This window comes from Neofelis nebulosa, chromosome 1 (assembly GCF_028018385.1).
Source record: "Neofelis nebulosa isolate mNeoNeb1 chromosome 1, mNeoNeb1.pri, whole genome shotgun sequence".
NCBI classification, from domain to species: domain Eukaryota; kingdom Metazoa; phylum Chordata; class Mammalia; order Carnivora; family Felidae; genus Neofelis; species Neofelis nebulosa.
In genome coordinates, this window is record NC_080782.1 from 150,270,693 (window position 1) to 150,287,268 (window position 16,576).

At 43.8% G+C, this 16,576-nt stretch overlaps 1 long non-coding RNA gene across 1 annotated transcript; it reads left to right on the forward strand.

Annotated features, from left to right (window-relative positions):
• The first annotated feature begins 357 nt into the window (after positions 1-357).
• Positions 358-2,393, forward strand: LOC131489202 (uncharacterized). The gene is made up of 2 exons (XR_009250438.1): positions 358-1,043; positions 2,227-2,393. It is a non-coding gene; the product is annotated as an uncharacterized LOC131489202 (long non-coding RNA).
• The last annotated feature ends 14,183 nt before the right edge of the window (positions 2,394-16,576 follow it).

Here is a 16,576-nt window from a genome sequence, read left to right on the forward strand (position 1 = left end):
TAGGAAGTGCAAAAAACATTTTTATTTTAATAATTAAATGTTTGCTTTAATATTATCGTATTTGTTTTAGCAAGTGATTTTGCTTTTCAATGATAGTAATGTCAACTGCCATAGAAAAGTGAGGTGTCTTGGGGTGCCTGGGTGGCTCAGTCAGTTGAGTGTCCAGCTTTGGCTTGGGCCATGGTCTCACGGTTCACGGGCTCAAGCCTTACATCGGGCTCTGTGCTGACAGCTCAGAGCCTGGAGCCTGCTTCGCATTCAGTGTCTCCCTCTCTCTCTTTGCTTCCCCGCAGCTTGCACTCTGCCTCTCTGTCTCTCACTCAAAAATAAATAAACATTAAAAAAATTTTTTTCAAAGTGTAGTGTCTTAGAGAAAAATATTTAATAATAGGTGGAACACAGAAGGTGGCAGAATTGTAGAAGTGGTGTGCAGATAACCAATGTATAGCAAATATTTTTAAATTTTATTTTAAATGTTAATTTTTTTTGAGAGAGAGAGAGAGACAGAGCATGAGTGGGGGAGGAGCAGAGAGACAGGGAGACCCAGGATCAGAAGCAGGCTTGAGACTCTGAGCTGTCAACACAGACCCCAATGCAGGGCTCGAACTCACAAACCATGAGATCATGACCTGAGCTGAAGTCAGCGCTTAACTGACTGAGCCACCCAGGCATCCCAATGTATAGCGAATCTTTGCAAAGAAAATAGTAGGGGCTTCTGAGACAGACACCCAGGACTGGATTGACATCAGTGCTGCTGACTGTTAAGTATTCAGGGATTTTGCAAGCCTCTTGTTAAACTATCGATCCCTTGAAACTGGCCATGATGGAAGGTAATATTTACACCACAGAAATTGGCACACTATGACTCCAGGCTTTCTCCCTCCCTCCCTTCCTCCTTTCCTCCCTTTCCCTCTCTCTGTCTCTGTCTTTCTCTCTCTTTTTCTTATTTTTCAGAGAGTGGTTTACCAGAATGCCCCTGGCTCAAGTCCCTGCTTGGACACATGTTAAGTGTGTGACTGCTCCAAGCCCCTGTCCCCTCCGGGGTAAGTTTTCCTCTGTGAAGTGGACCTAGTGACCTCTCCCTCGTTAGCTCTGACATGCAAATTGGATGGTGGGCTCCTGGAAGCTGTAGCTACCACCATCCCTCCCCCTTTCTCTGTTATTGTTAGTGGAAGCACAGGAACCTGTGGCCTGGGTGAAGACTGCCGTGCACTCCCCACCCCAGCCAGGCATCATCCAGAGCCAGCCGTCCTGAATGCGTGGATGGCCAGGCTGGCCAGCATCTTGCAAACTCAGGCACCAGGTGCCCCACTGCCAGCAGGGACACAGCATAACAGCATCTTATGTAGAAAAATGTACAAAACATTGAATTGGCAGTTCAAACTTTTCATCTTTCTTAACAGAAAACTGAGTATAAGAAAAAGTTGGGGGCGCCTGGGTGGCTCAGTTGGTTAAGCGTCCAACTTTGGCTGAGGTCATGATCTCCCGGTTCGTGGGTTCGAGCCTCATGTCAGGCTCTGTGTTGGCAGCTCAGAGCCTGGAGCCTGCTTTGGATTCTGTGTCTTCCTCTCTCTCTGCCCCTCCCTGGTTTGCACTCTGACTTTCAAAAATAAAATTAAAAAACATTAAAAAAATTAAAATAAAAAAGAAAAAGCTGAAGGAATGGCACAATGAGCACTTGCACCCCACCACTTGAGTTGAATCGTGGTTAACACTTGTTCATGAATCCTTTATTTGTCTATTGCTTTAATTTTAAGGATTTTTTGGGGGGAACCATTTGATGACCCTTTGGGCTGTTCTCCTGTATCATGACGAAAAAGTCAATAGAGAGTAATTCTGTAAAACAATCCCATATCCTACCCTATTCAAATATTCCCAAACATCTAAAAATGTCCCCTGGTCCCTACTTAAAATTGTTTTAAAATTTTTTTAAAGTTTATTTATTTATTTTGAGAGGGAGAGAGGCAGGGGAAGGGTGGAGAGAATCCCAAGCAGGCTCTGAGCTGTCAGCACAGAGCCCAATGTGGGGCTCAATCTCACAAACCATGAGGTCATGACCTGAGCCGAAATCAAGAGTTGGATACATAACCTACTGAGCCACCCAGGCACTCCCCATTTTTGTTTTTGTTTTTGTTTTTGTTTTTGTTTTTGTTTTTGTTTTTGTTTTTAATGGGATCCGGTGAAGGTTGTTCTGCATTGTGTTTGGTTATGTTTTTTTTTTTCTAGAAACTCAGACTTTGAGGGTACAGCCCCAGCTTCAGAAGATTACAAGAAGTAGATGGCTGTCTGGCGACTTTGAATGTGTGTCCCACACACACTGCACCGCTAGTGATCCACCGGAAAATGTATTGAGTACTGTGATTATCTTGTCAATAACAAGTATTGTATCATGATTTTTTGTGTGTGGACATTTAAATTACATCCAAATTACTGCAACTTTCCTCATTTTTAATATACTGGGAACCTTGAAAATGAAAGTGGCCAGGCTGCTCTCTACTCTAGGTCCACTAGAGGAAGGAAACAGACGTCCTCCCCCCTTTTCCTGGCAGTGTGGCCTTAGGGAAGTAGTGGCAGGGACATGGGGAGCGCAGGCCTGTGGTTCTGGCCCAGCCTGGGGCCACCTAGGTGAGAGTGAGCCTGGGATCCACCGAGGCGGTACTGTGAAAATCCCCATCGAGAGAGGCACAATGAGAGACAAACCAGCTCAGGTTTGGTCATGGTCCAGAAGCTGGCATTTAATTCTCCCTGAGGACCCCCAGGAATAGGGACTATTGCACCCATTTTGCAGGTGAGGAAAGTGAAATTCAGAGAAGTGAACTCTTTGCCCAGTGAACTTGTTCCAGCTAATGAGGAGTGAGGGGTGGTGCTGGGATGGAAACCCAGCCCCCCTGGCCTCAGGCCCCTCACTCATTTCCCTCCTGCCTGTTGGCACCAGGCTCAGGATTCAGACAACATCTCAACTTCTTGGTACCTAGCCAGCCTGGGAAGCCAAAGTCTCTGTCCAGGAATTCGGGTGGTACTTGGGGCCAGTGCTGAGTGGGCACAGGCTGCTGGGGTGGCTGCCTTTTAGCAGGATCGAAGGCATCACTTCGTCCTTTGTCAATTTTTGTTTGGTCAGAGTGATGAATTACTGAGCCAGAAGCCGAGAGAGGAGACACTGGCTGGGCTGAGATGGCTTGGGCAGGCAGGCCCACGTGTCTGACCCTCAGGCTGGCCTGGAGCAGTAGTCCCTTGGGTCTCCAGACCCCTCTGCCAGGGGGTCTGGGTGTGTCTGGGAGGGCTCTCTGCTCATAGGCAGGAGAGACGAGTACAGAAACAGACTCTTCCGGAAGGTGAGTCTTCCCTGCAGGGTGAAGACAAGGTGACAGGGCTGGGCTCAGAAAGAATAGCACCCAGAAGGTTCTGGGGATCTGGGCAGCTGGAACCGAGGAGTGTCTTCATCAGGGCTTGGCTGTTAGGCTGAATCAGTGTGGCTTTCCTCCGGGAAGAAAGCATCTGACCTGTCTAGTTTGAGTCAGGTGCCCATATGTTGATGCTAGAAACACAGGGCACCTTGACTGTCTGCCTGCCCTGGGAACATCCAGGGAGGAGGATAGCACCCAACAGCTGACATAGCCTGGTGAGCACAAGAGGCAGGGGTGGCCCTGTCTGTTGCAGGGAAACTGACAGGCTGCCTGATCCCCCCACCTTCCAGGTGAACCCTGCTTGTTTCTTTCACAAATAGAGGTGAGATTCCAAATCTCTCTGTTCAGACATGTCATCCAGCAAGGGGACCATGCTGCTTCCAGTTCATTTGTGGCCAGCCTAGAGACTGACAGCAGAGGCTTGGCAGTTTTTCTATGGTCAGAAGACTAGGGATTCAAGTGGAGAAGGCAATACAAACTGCCAGCCCAAAGCTGACACCAGCCTTCATGCTCTTTTAAACCAACATTCTAGGGGTACCTGGGTGGCTCAGTTGGTTAAGAATGTACCTCTTGGTTTTGGCTCAGGTCATGATCTCACGGTTCATGAGTTCAAGCCCTGCATCAGGCTCTGTGCTGACAGTGTGGAGCTTGCTTGGGATTCTCTCTCTCCTTCTCTCTGTGTACCCCTCCTGTCCCCCCCAAATAAATAAACTTAAAAAATTTTTACAAACCCAACATTCCAAACAAGGAAAATAAAATAAAATGAGCTATGTGCACAAGGATGTTTATTGCAGCATTAGCTACAGAGTTGGAAATAAACTCATTTATTTGTTAAGCAAATTATGGTACAACAAATTTGAGGATGATTATGAAGCTATTAATACATCAAACAAACTGGAGTAGTGTGAGGAACACTTATGATGTACTGCTGAGTGCAGACGCAGAATAGAAAATAAATCTCTGGCTGTCACTCTGTAAAACAAGTCCACATATGTGAACAAGGCCAAGCAGGGAACTAGCAAAATGAAAAGAGTTTGGTTTATTTGGGAGGATTATGGGTGACTGTTTTTACCTTCCGCTTTTTTTTCCCCCTAGTTTCAAAAATGTGGTGTTCTTTTTGCAATTATAAAAGAGCTTTCTCTGGTGATCCATCAGGAGACCACTGAGGAGCTTATTTGAGGTAGTAGGCTTTTGGCAGGTAGAGCCAAGGGTAGGGAGACTGGGGTATCATGGGGTGTCAGGCTAGCAGAATTGGGGGTGATGGCTCCTGGTGACTCTCAGTCAAATTCTCCTTTACAGGCCTGATACCCTCTGTACATTTAATGATTCTATCCCCATCCCTTGGGGGGGGGGAGGAAATGGCTATAAATGGATATATTGACTGTGTGCACTGTTGCTAAAGAGAAATCTCACATTATTACAGCATAATGGGATATGAATGATGGCAATATTTCTTGTTCAAAAATTGTGCCAGCTTGTTCTTACTGAGAGCAGAGGAGGCCAGCCCATTACCCCCACTGGAGTCACAGTTGGGTCTCATTTTTGCCCCAGGAGAAGTTACAAAAAGTGAGGAACACATCTCCCCAGTGAAGCATATACATTGTGGTGGGTAAGAATCCCCTAAAAAAATTGGGGTGGAGGCAGCCAGACCTGCCCAGATATATGAAAAAAGAAATCTTACAAGAGATCTCACCTGTGGGGGATGAAGGCCCATGATGAATGCCAGGATACTGTGTGCCAGGGTGGGGAATGGGAGCAGATGATGTGAGGGATCACTTGGTGACCATTCCAGTCCCTTCTCCTTTGCCTGATTCCATGGTAGGGGCTATAAGGAGATAAAAACTCAATTTTCCCATACGAGCATCCATCCACTCACCCATCCACCCGTCCATCCGTCCATCCATCCATCCACACACTCACCCACCCACCCACCCACCCACCTATCCATCCATCCATCCATCCATCCATCCATCCATCCACCCATCCACTCATCCATCCACTCACTCATTCATTCATTCAGTATGTTTATTGAGCAGCAGTTCTAAGTACTTGGAATACCTAAGCAAATAATCAAATATCCCCACCCTCAGGTCACATTCCACCTAGGATGACTTTCTGTCTAGGGTGCTGGGATGGAGGGTCTGCTGTTGCCACATCTTCCCCTTCCTCCTGCCCACACGGGATCATAAGCATTGAAGCCACACACCAAGGGTGGTTGGAGAAGCAAGGGTGTAGGAGCATGGGTGTGTACCCTCTGCATTCTTCTGCACTTCTTTTTTTAAACCACTGTGTGAAAGATTTCCCATTATTTGCATCTGAATGCAGCCCTAACTGGTATAGAGAGAGGGAGAGAGAGAGAGAAAAGAGGGGGCACAGAAAAACTTTATTCCTGGGTACTGTGTGTCTTGGCATCCTGAAACATCCCCCATACAGTTCATTTTAAAGGACTCCTAAATTAAGCCTTGCCTAGAGAAGGGAGCTCCTCCTGACTGAGGGGATGCAACTCTAAGGATGAAGGAGTTTGGGATTTGGGGTGAGTGAAAAGGGAAGTTGAGGAGGGCGCTGCAGCAGGTTGGTGGCCCTGTAGTCACTGGGCAGTATATACTAATTGGGACCATGTTAGTGGCAATTATCAGAAATCCAACTCAATGTGGAAAAGAAGTTTATATTTGGTCACTTATGAGAAGTCCAGGGTTTAGTCTAACCTCAGGCACAAGTGAATCTAGGAGGTCAAGTGATAATCAGAGTTGGAATTCCTCTGACCCCCTCTTGACCTTGTTCTCTGTTGCCTTGGTTCGTTCTCAGGTGGGTTCTCCCCATATGGATGCAAGATAATCCCCAGGATCTGGGGTGGGGGGCTACGTTCTATTCTTTCAGAGTCCCAAAAGGGCACAGTAAGAGAGAAAGTCCTTTTCTTTATCAGTGGCCTTTCCAATCCGTATTCTGAGTCCCATTCATTTGCCTCATGTCATGAGTTTAGCACTAAGCCAACCACTGTGACCAAGTGGATAAAATGCTCTGACTGGCCAGACCTTAACACATGCTCACCCCTGGATGCAGAGGGAGTCTACTTGACCCAACCTTGTGAACTGAGAATGAAGATGTGGCATAATAAAACAAAAAATATTTGGTCTCTGTCCCTGGTTCCCAGCACACAGTTCCTAAAACCATTGGCATCTGCAGAGTGGTAGAGTGTCTTTTGGATGCTAAGGAGGTGAGATGGCTGGGGTGGGGTTGCGGGGGTGGTGGCTAGACAGCTTCAGAATGGGGGCTGATTGCCAGAAAGACCAAGGCATGATTAGAGGGTTAGAACTTTTGGCCCCAGCCTCCAAACCTCCAAGGAGGAGACTGACTTAATCACCAATAGCCAAATGATTTTATCAGTCATGCTTATGTGCTGGAACTCCATTAAACTCCTAAGCAACAGAATTTTGAGAGCTCCCAGGTGGGTGAGCACTTCGATGTGTTAGAAGGGGTAGTGCACCTGGAGAGGGCATGGAAGTTCCACAACTTCCCCATATCTTGTTCTATGCATTTCTTTCCCATTTGGCCATTCCTGGATGTATCCTTTATAACAAACTGGTAATAATAAGTGAAGTATTTTCCCAGTCCTATGAATCATTCTAGCAAAATATTAAGCCTTAAAGAGGGATGTTGTGGGAATGCCTGACTTTGTGGCTAAGTCGACCTGAAGCACAGGTGAGCTGGGAACCTGATACTTTAGACTCTGGCATCTGAAGTGGGGACAGTCTTGTGTGACTGAGCCTGTGGAGCCTGTGACCTGTGGAGCCTGATGCTAACTCCAGGTAGTTAGTGTCAGAATTGGATTGGATTATAAGACACCCAGTTGATGTCAGAGTTGGTGTCTAGAGAGTTGAAGAATTGGTTATTGGTGTGGAAAACACACACACACACACACACACACACACACACACACACCAGAGGGGTTACCCAAGGATGCACTTACAAGCTTCCAGGACATAGATCTGGGCAGGGACAATAACTGATACACTTGGGATCCTTACCTATGACCAGAGGTAGGCTTGCTCTTGTTAGGTAGTTCTCTGGCACCAACCTAGGGACAGTGGCTCCTGGAACACATCCAAGAGAAGCTCAGGCTGAGAGGGGTCACTTAGGATGCTTTGGGCTGCAAGTAACAAAAGCCTTCACTTAAACTGGCTCACTTGAGAAGGAAATTTGGAGGAAAAGGAGGTGCCAGGCAGGCTATCCTATGTGGGCTTTATCCCCAGGCTGTCATCTCTCACAGCTGCTGAAGGATGCCAGCAGTAACTGGAACAACATATTTCCTTGTTCCTGTTGGGTGGGGAGACAGAATGCATTCCCTCAACTGTAGAATAAAAATCCTCATCTTCAGCCAATTGTGGTGACCTGCCCAGTTACCCCTGGACAAATAAGGTCAACAAGGAAATGCCAAGGCTCATTGGGTTAAGTCTGAGCCCTGACGGAAAGGGAGCTAGGATTACATCATCGCTTAGGCTGGCGCTTTGCTTGCACTAACTTCATGGAGGAAAGGGATACATGTAAAGAGGGATGAGTTGTGTGTAGGTGCTCTCAGTACAGAGCTGCTGCTGTTTGATGCTGCTCTGACCCATGTGCAAGAGACCACCTCGACTTCCCTACTCTCTCCTTCTCTGCCTCTTCTTCTGTTTCTCTTCCCTTTCATCCTCTCTTTCCCTATGACTCTGTCCTTCCACTTCCTGCTTCCTTTTTGCCCTCTCCTGCAAACTCCATTCCATATGCCTATTCCATAAGGTAATTTTTTAAATGTTTATTTATTTATTTTGAGAGAGAGAGAGAGAGAGAGAGAGAGAGAATATCCCAAGCAGGCTCCACGCTGACAGTACAGAGCCAGACATGGGGCTCTATCCCACAAACCATAAGATCATGACCTGAGCTAAAGTCAAGAATCAGATGCTTAACTGACTGAGCCCCCAGGCACCTCTCCAGGGCAGGTGGCTATACCTCCTTAAGCCTCAACTTCTTTATTTTTAAAATAAAGGGATTAATATTGCTCTCACATGGTGCTTGGAAATGTTGAAAGTTGTATTTCTGGGTTCTGATGCTGGTTAAGATGAAGACCACTACAATCTATCTATCCCACTGATTACAACTAAAAACTCAAGACAAAGTAAATACATAACTCTGACATGCTAACAGTGGCAGGAAGGTTGAAGTCAAAACTTGAAGAGTGACCCATTGTGGGGGTGAGATTCCCAGTTTCTCTTTTTCTCTCTGGTCTCCCAGTTTTGAATGGAGGTCAACTCCAGGGTAGAATGTGCAGAGAAACCAACTCTCTAGCCAGAGGACTGGGACTGGGGTCTTTGCAAGACGAAGCATGGGGGAGGGGGAGAAATTCTTGAGCTCACTTTATTTAATCTTTTTTTTTCTCTCCTGCCCCTGTCCTGAGGACAACCCCAGCTGCAGACCTACACTCTGGTACCAGCAGCACGAACACCTACAGATCTAAGAGGAAGCCCATGCGAGCCAGAGAAGGTGGGGTGAATCCCAGAGAGAAGAGAGTCGGAGGAGGAATTCCTAATTCTGTGGGTAAGCCAACACAAACCCCCAGGCTCACCTCCAAGCTGCACAGAACAGATCCAAAGCAGCATGGCTAAGTTTTTTTTAAACCTTTTATTTTGAAATAATTACAGATTCATAGGACTGTACCCTTCACCCAGCTCCCCCAATGATGACATCATAAATAATTGTAGTGTAATATCAAAACCAGGAAACTGACATTGGCACAACATAGGCCTTATGCAGATTTCACCAGTTTTTGCATGCACTTGTGTGTGTGTGTGTGTGTGTGTGTGTGTGTGTGTAGTTCTATGCAATTTTATCTTATATATAGATTTGTGGAATCAACAGCACAATGAAGACACAGAATGGCTCCATCTCTGCAAATAGACCCTCTCCTGCTGTCCCTTCACATTTGTATCCACCCCCATCCCCTGCTCTATCCTCTGGCAACAACGAACACTGTTCCCTTTTCTGTAGTTCTGTCATTTCAAGAATGCCATATAAATGGAATCATACAATATATAGCCTTCCAAGATTGGCTTTTTCCACTAAGTGTAATTCCTATGAGATCCATCCAAGTTGTGACACGTATCAATAGCTTATTCCTCATTGAGTAATATTCTATTGTATGGTTGCACCAGAGTTCGTTTTAATAATTTACCCTAGGAAAGGAATTTGAATTGTTTCCAGTTTGGGGCTATTATAAATTAAGTTGCTATGGGGGTGCCTGGGTGCATCAGTTGGTTAAGCTTCTGGCTCTTGATTTTGGCTCAGGTCATAATCTCATGGTTCGTGGGATCAAGCCTCATGTTAGGCTCTGGGCTAACAGTGTGGAGCCTGCTTGGGATTTTGTCTCCCTCTCTCTCTCTGTCCCTCCCCTGCTCATGCTCTTGTCTCTCTCACTCTCAATAAATAAATGAATAGATAAATAAACTTAAAAAGTAAATACATACATGCATACATACATATATAAGTAAGGAAATAAGTAAATCTGCTATGAACATTCATGTAAAAGTTTTTGTGTGAACATTGTTTTCTTTTCTCTGAGATAAATGCCCAAGAGTGCAATGGCTGGGTCATATGGTTAGTACATATTTACTTTTATAAAAAACTGTTAAGCTATTTTCCAGAGCATTGTACCATTTTACATTCCCACCAAGTGAAACCTTTGAAAACTAAGATGACATTGGATCTACCAATGACAGAAGAGAAGACAGAACCTGTGGTCTGAACCTAACCAGGATTACTTGGCTGCTAAAACCAACACAACAAAATTCATCCTCCAAAGGATTTTAATAGCACCTGGAATCTCACAATATGGTATTCAAAACATCCAGAATACAATCCAAAATTAGTTCAAGTACCAATAACAAGGAAAATGTGACCAATTCTCAAGTAAAAAGACAACCCACAAAAGATGCCAACCTCCTGATAACCCATATGTTGAAGCAGCTATTAGAACTATGCTCCAGGAGGGAAAGGTAAACACATTTGGAAGAAAAAATTGGAAAGATGGATATTCTCAACAGAGAAATGGAAACAGACAAATGGGAATTTCAGAACCAAAAAATTACAGTATCTGAGTTAAAAATTCACTGAATGGTAGAGACAAAACAGATGAATGTAAGGGAAGGGAAACAAAAATAATATAAAAACAGGGAGGAGGACAAAACAGAAGAGACTCATAAATATGGAGAACAAACTGAGAGTTGCTGGAGGGGTTGTGGGAGGGGGGATGGGCTAAATGGGTAAGGGGCATTAAGGAATCTACTCCTGAAATCATTGTTTCACTATATGCTAACTAATTCGGATGTAAATTTTAAAAAATAAGAAATAAAAAAATTCACTGAATGGGATATGTGCCAAAATGGATATGACATAGGAAATAGTGGACTTGATGGTAAACCATCAAGAAATGATTCAATTTGAAAAATATACAGAAACAGAACGTGAAGAAAAAAAAGAATCCTCAAGGATCATGGGACAATAGCAAAAGGTTCATGATTCATGCTATTAAAGTCTCAGAAAGAGAGGAGAAAGTGATTCATACAGAAAAAAAATTAAAGAAAATTTGGCTGAAAATTTCCCAAATTTGATGAAAGACAACATTTACAGCAAATAGCAGTAGGATAAACTCAAAGAAAACTACGCTCAGGGACACCTAGGTGGCTCAGTCAGTTAAGCGTCCAACTTCAGTCCAGATTATGATCTCATAGTTAGACCCCCGTGTTGGACTTTCTGCTGACAGCTCAGAGCCTGGAGCCTACCTCAGATTCTGTGTCTCCCCTTCTTTCTGCCTCTTCCCCACTCACATTCTGTCTCTCTCTCTTTCTCAAAAATAAATAAACATTAAAAAAAACCTCTCTGCTCAAACACATCATAATCAAGCTGATGGAAAACTAAAGACAGGGAGTAAATCTTGAATGCTGTGTTAATGGATTGGAAGAGCTGACATTGTTAAAATGTCTGTACTAAGAGCTAACATTGTTAAAATGTTCGTACTACCCAAAGCCATCTATAGATTCAATGTAAACCCTATCAAAATTCCAATGGCATTTTTCACAGAAACAGGAAAACAGTCCTAAAATTTGTGTGGAACCACAAAAGACCCTGAATAGCCAAAGCAATTCTGAGAAAGAACAAAACCGGAGGCATCATACTTCCTGATTTCAAACTATATTACAAAGCTATAGTAATCAAAACAACATGGTAGTGGCATAAAAGCAGACATATAAATCAGTGGAACAGAATCAAGAATCCAAAAACAAATTCCCTCACATATGGGCAACTAATATTTGATAAGGTAACCAAGAATATTCAATGGGGAAGGATAAACTCTTCCATAAATGTTGGGCAAACTGGTTATTCATATGCAAAAGAATGAAATTGGACCCTTGTATGATACAATTTATAAAAATTAACTTGAAATGGATTAAAGACCCAGATACAAGACCTGAAACTACGTATATCCTAGGAGAAAACATAGGGAAAAATCTTCTTGACATTGGTCTTTGAAGCAATATTTTTGATACGACACCAAAAGTACAAGAAACAAAAGCAAAAATAAGTAAGTAGGACTACATCAAACTAAAAGCTTCTGCACAGCAAAAGAAACAATCAACAAATGAACACATCCTATGGAATGGAAGAAGATATTTGCAAAACATACATCTAATAAGGGATTAATATCCAAAATATATGAGGAACTCATATAATTCAAGAGCAAAAAAACAAACACCAAAAGAAAAGAACCCCAAATACTCAAATTTAAAACTGGGCAGAGGACCTGAATGGACATTTTCCCAAAGACATACAAATGGCCCACAGGTACATGAAAATGTGCTCAACATTCAATCATCAGGGAAATGGAAACCAAACCACAAAGGGATATCAACTCACACCTATAATCGTGGCTATTGTGAAAAAAGGAAAGAGATAAATATGGGTGAGGATATGGAGCACTGCTGCTGGGACAGAATTGGTACAGCCACTGTGGAAAACAGTATGGAAGTTCTTCAAAAAAATGCAATTAAATTTTAAAAGAGGGGCAGAAGGTCACCTGGGTGGCTCAGTTGGTTGAGCGTCCAACTCTTGATTTTGGCTCAGATCAATATCTCACAGTACATGAGATCAAACCCAGTGTCAGACTCCATGCTCAGCACGGAGAGATCTTCTCCCCCCACCTCCCTCTGTTGCTTCCCTACTCACACCCTATAGATAGATAGATAGATAGATAGATAAAATAGAGCTACCAGAAATGATCCAGGTATCCCATTTCTGAGTATACATCTGAAGGAAATGGAATCAGTATCTTGAAGAGATATCTGCATTGCCCCCCACCATGTTCATTGCAACATTATTCACAATAGCCAAGACATGGAAGCAACCAACATGTCCATCAAAAGATGAATAGGTAAAGAAAATGTGATATATCTATCTCTAGCTCTATCTATCTATCTATCTATCTATCTAATCTATCATCTATCTATCTATCTAGAATAGAGCACTCTTCAGCCATAAAAAAGGAAATCTTGCTTTTTTTTGACAAAATGGATGGACCTTGAAGACATTGTGCCTAGTGAAATAAGTCAGACAGAGAAAGCAAAAAATCATATGATACACAAAAACCATACATGGAATCTAAAAATGATGAACTTGGGGCACCTGTGTGGTTCAGTTGATTAAGTGTCCATCTCTTGATCTTGGCTGGGCTCAGGTTTGTGAGTTTGAGCCCCGCACTGGGCTCTGTGCTGATGGCACGGAGCCTGCTTGGGATTCTGTCTCTCCTTCTCTCTTCCCTTTCCCCATTTGGTCTCTGTCTCTGTCTCTGTCTCTCTCTCTCTCTCAAAAATAAATAAATAAACTTAAAAGAAGAAAAGAAACCACAGAAGCCAGAAGACAGTGGAGCAACACCTTAAAGCACGGAAGGGAAATACTTGTCAATCTGGAATTCTATATCCAGTGAAAATACCCTTTAGGAATGATGGTAAAATAAAGATTTGTCTCGCGAAACTGAGATTTGTCACTGGTAGAACTGCAATCAAAGAAATGCTAAAGGAAGTCCTTCAGGTAGAAGAGAAAGGCTACCAGAGGCATACATGGGACTTATGGAATGAGGGAAGAACAACAGAAATGCTAACTGTCTGGGTAAATATACCAGACTATTTTTTCTAGTCTGGATGATCATTGAAAGAGGAAATTATGACGTTGTGTGATTGGTCTTGTGATGTTTGTAGACATAATATCTATGACCACTTTTATATAAAGAGGACAGGGTGAAGGAACACAGAGGTAAGGCAATGAATTCAAAGTTTAAGGAAACTATACAGACTGAAACAGGGAGAGTCCCCCTGTTGTCCCCCCACAGTGCTTCTCCTGGGTCAAAGCACAGTGCAGCCTGCAGACCCTATTTGTGCCTCCCAATTAAATGGAAGGTTTTGACATTCAGTGACTGTTGACTGAAAGAAACAATCAGTGAATCTAGCCCCAGGTCTGTGGTCCAGCCAGCATTTTCAGAAAAGGCCTTTGGGTTTTACTCTCATGCACAGATTTCCAGAGAAAGAGGTCCTTCCTGTGAACCCCTCAAGGCTGGAGCTCAAGCCAAATTTCCGCCCATATTTTCACCCCTGCTCTTGTTCCTTGCACCACTACCCCAGCTCACGTCAGGCCTGGCACCAGAAGCGTGGATCCAAGAAGGATCGCAAGCTCTTCAGCTGTGCCCAGCCTTGGCTCATCTCTGGTTTGCCTGCAGGGACCTCTTTATATATGACCTCTGGTGAGAGGCCCTTGAGTTTTCTTTGTGGAACTTTCACTCTCACTCTTGGCTCATGTACTTTGGGTGAGCCCTGCCTCCCTAGGTTCAAGGGGAGCCCATGGCCCCAGCCTGGCAAAGCAAAATCACCCCTAGGCACAGTGTCTGGGGCCCTCAATATTTCCAGGGACTCAGGGAAATGTTCTAATTTCTTTTAAAATGTAGGGGCCCAAGATTATATTTGTCTTTATACTAAGGCAGTCATAAAATAGATTTATAGAGGGGCACCTGGGTGGCTCAGTTGGTTAAGCATCTGACTCTTCATCTCTCCTCAGGTCATGATCTCATGGTTTGTGAGATCGAGTTCCACATCAGGCTCTGCGCTGACAGCTCAGAGCCTGCTTGGGACTCTTTCTCTCCCTCTCTCTCTGCCCCTCCCCTTCTCTCTCTCTCTCTCTCTCTCTCTCCTCAAAATAAATAAACTTTAAAATGTATATATTAAAAAAAGGAAAAAGGTATATTTTATAGAAGAAGGGACCCACAAAAGCAGAAGTGCCTGGGGTCTGCAAAAGTCATGATGCAACCTTGCTTATAGGCCAGCAAAGGGCCCCAGGTAGGCATGTGCTGCAGGTCGGTCCACAAGAGGGTGTTCCAAGATCCTTGCTGGAATTTCTGGAAAGGGGGATTGCCAAGCTCCTGGTGGGTCAGCCTTGAGCCACAGTGGAGAGGAGGGGCTATGATGTCCACCTACATGGGGTAAACCTGCCTGAGAGAGGAACCAAAGAAGAAAGGTCAAGCTCCCATAGCATTGCAGTGCAGGCAGTCCTCAAGCCACAGTTGAGCTGCATTTTCCTGTATTTTATTTTATTTTATTTTTTTATTCCAATATAGGTAACATAGGGTTACATTAGTTTCAGGTGTACAGTACAGTGGTTCCACAATTTCCTACATCACCAGGTGCTCATCACAACAAGTGCACTCCTTAATCCCCATCATCTGTTTCACCCACTTCCCCCCCCCCATCCCCAACCCCTCCCCTGTGGTAACCATTGATTTGTTCTCTATAGTATTTGAGCAAAGGACTCTGAAATTTTGCTGGGGCCAGTTTGTGTTGGATTCCTATTATTCACAACCCAAAGAGTCCTGGCAGATGTAGTCTATGAGGAAATGCCTTTTTATTAATAAAGCAGAATACAGAACTGCTTCAATACTTTAGGGTTACTGGCCTATTCAGATTTTTCTATTCTTGTTCGTATTGTTATCTTCTATTTTTCTGGGAAACTTAGTTTTGTCATGTCATTTTTTTAAGCATGAAGTTCTTTATAATATTATGATATTGTTTAGAGTATTCTCTTTTTTTGATTAAAAATTAAAAAAAATTTTTTTGTGTTTATTTATTTTTGAGAGAGAGACAGAGTGTGAGCTGGGGAGGGGCAGAGAGAGAGGGAGACACAGAATCCAAAACAGGCTCCAGGCTCTGAGCTGTCAGCACAGAGCACAGCATAGGACTCAACTTGGAATGGTGAGAGCATGACCTAGGCTGAAGTCAGATGCTTAACTAAGCCAACAAGATACCCCAAGGTCTCTCTACTTCTTACCAGGCAAGCCCTTGATACTCCAATCCCATGTTGTGGATAATAATTTGGTGTGTCAAACTTTTCTTGTTCAGATTACTCAGTGGTTTCTCTCTCTTGACTAGATTAAGATGGATGCATGTGTTTTTATTTTTATTTCAAAATTTATTTTATTTTTTGTATAGGTAACTATATCAGTCAGGACAGGCTAGGTTGTGTTGTATTAACACTGCCAAAATCCCATTGACTTTATTATTTTTTTAATTTTAAAAAAAATGTTTATTTTTGAGAGAGAGAGAGAGAGAGAGAGAGAGAATCCCAAGCAGCCTCTGAGCTGTCAGTGCAGAACCCGACATGGGGCTCGAACTCACAGATTGCTGAGATTGTTGACCTGAGCTGAATTCAAGAGTCAGATGCTTAACCGACTGAGCCACCCAGGCGCCCCCCATTGACTTTCACACCTTTCTTCTTTTTTTTTTTTTCAATATATGAAATTTATTGTCAAATTGGTTTCCATACAACACCCAGTGCTCATCCCAAAAGGTGCCCTCCTCAATACCCATCACCCACCCTCCCCTCCCTCCCACCCCCCATCAACCCTCAGTTTGTTCTCAGTTTTTAAGAGTCTCTTATGCTTTGGCTCTCTCCCACTCTAACCTCTTTTTTTTTTTTTTTTTCCTTCCCCTCCCCCATGGGTTTCTGTTAAGTTTCTCAGGATCCACATAAGAGACTTTCACACCTTTCTGGTGCTCCACGTTCATCCTGAATTGTTGGCAGCTTCGCTCCATGTAGCTCTTACTCAAGAA